The 1,507-nt window shown below is 27.3% G+C and overlaps 1 protein-coding gene across 1 annotated transcript in view; it reads right to left on the bottom strand.

Annotated features, from left to right (window-relative positions):
* LOC107491392 (vesicle transport protein GOT1) overlaps positions 1-785 on the bottom strand; it is a 4,002-nt gene extending 3,217 nt beyond the window's left edge. The window contains exon 1 of the mRNA XM_016112245.3: positions 623-785. The gene's annotated coding sequence lies outside the window, so the exon portion shown is untranslated. The remainder of the gene's footprint in view (positions 1-622) is intronic.
* Positions 786-1,507: the final 722 nt, after the last annotated feature.

Here is a 1,507-nt window from a genome sequence, read left to right as displayed (position 1 = left end):
TTTCCAATTTTCAGAAACTATAACAAAAGCATGGTAGTCGGATGGTTGAACATAACTCTGACCCTGGAGGGAAACATGTTTCTGTGCATTTTTAATGTGAGGAGATGATATTCTAAAATCTTTGGATTAGCATTAGCTGGAAAAAGTTTCATATGCATAATTTTTCTTTTTACGTATTTGGAGGAAGTTTATTACAGTCACATTTATAAGTATCCATAAGTTACTTCTTTCTTTAGTCCCTTCACTCCACATCAATTATGTATCATAATTAAATAGTTTCGTTATAAAGGAGGAGAAGCATGAAATGGATATTGCTCGGAAAGCAGTTGGCGACTTGCCAATACAAACAGCTCAGTCATCAAAATTGCAAAACAAGGATTGCTCCTATTTTTCATAAGAAGCTATGGAAACCAAAAATTGAATGTACCAAATGTAAATCTAAATATCAAATTCCCCCTACCACTCACATATAGAACTTAGAAGAATGCATCAACAACGATACAATTACACAGAAGCAACACCAGATCCGTCAAATTCAGTGCAATAAACATGAAAAACAAATAAGCCCAAATTATCCGTAGAAACGACGAATGCATTCAAATAAAAAGTAAATATGTCTCACCTGCGTTATCGAATCGGCAATCAGCAATCGGCAATCGAAGGTGTAAAAGATGAACTTTTCCTCTACTTCCAGTTCCAAGCGGTGCTTTTACGACGCCGTTTCGTTTCGTTTCGTTTCGTTTTGTTATGGTCTGCTATTTCCAATTTCACCCCACCAGGCACCAGCTTCCTTTTCAATTACCCTTACTTTATTGCGCTTTCTTTTTTTTAAACCAAAATGTCCCATATTTTTAACATGCTTACAAAAATAATCTTTTATCTTTTAACATGCTTACAAAAAAAATGTCAGGTAATGAAATCTATAATTGAGAGCTATTACATGAAAATTTAGTTAAATCAGTCAAATTAAATAGAGAATAAATTTTTTTAATTGTTAAAAAAAATTGAAAATATAAAATGTAATCTCTAACTATTCATTATTCTCTCTCATATTTATTTTAAATTTTACTTATAAAATTAATGGTAAGAGGTCACATTTTACCCCCTTAATTGTCAAAAAAAATTTGAGAAGATCCATTTTTATTACACGATTCTCAATTATTAACTTAAGATAAAATTAAATGTATCACCTTATTTTTGTATATGACAAATTATTTATGTATTTAATCTAAAATTTTATTAGAATATTTAAATAATTGTTTAAAAAGTACATAAAAATAATAAAATATTGATCTCTAGAATTTTGTTTTTTTTAATATAATTATTCTGTTGGTTTTTATAATTTTACTAAATTTGTAACTAGATATTTATATTTTTTTAATTGAGTTCTTACACTACTTTTAATTTTATAATTAGATCTTTTTTAATATAAAAAGTCTTAATTTAACTGGATATTTTTCTATAAATTAAAAATATCCATAATTAATACATATATATATAAATATAT

The sequence above is a fragment of the Arachis duranensis genome, chromosome 5, assembly GCF_000817695.3.
Source record: "Arachis duranensis cultivar V14167 chromosome 5, aradu.V14167.gnm2.J7QH, whole genome shotgun sequence".
Classification (NCBI taxonomy): Eukaryota; Viridiplantae; Streptophyta; class Magnoliopsida; order Fabales; family Fabaceae; genus Arachis; species Arachis duranensis.
Note: the sequence above shows the minus strand (reverse complement) of the source record. Positions and strands in the feature narration are given on the sequence as shown.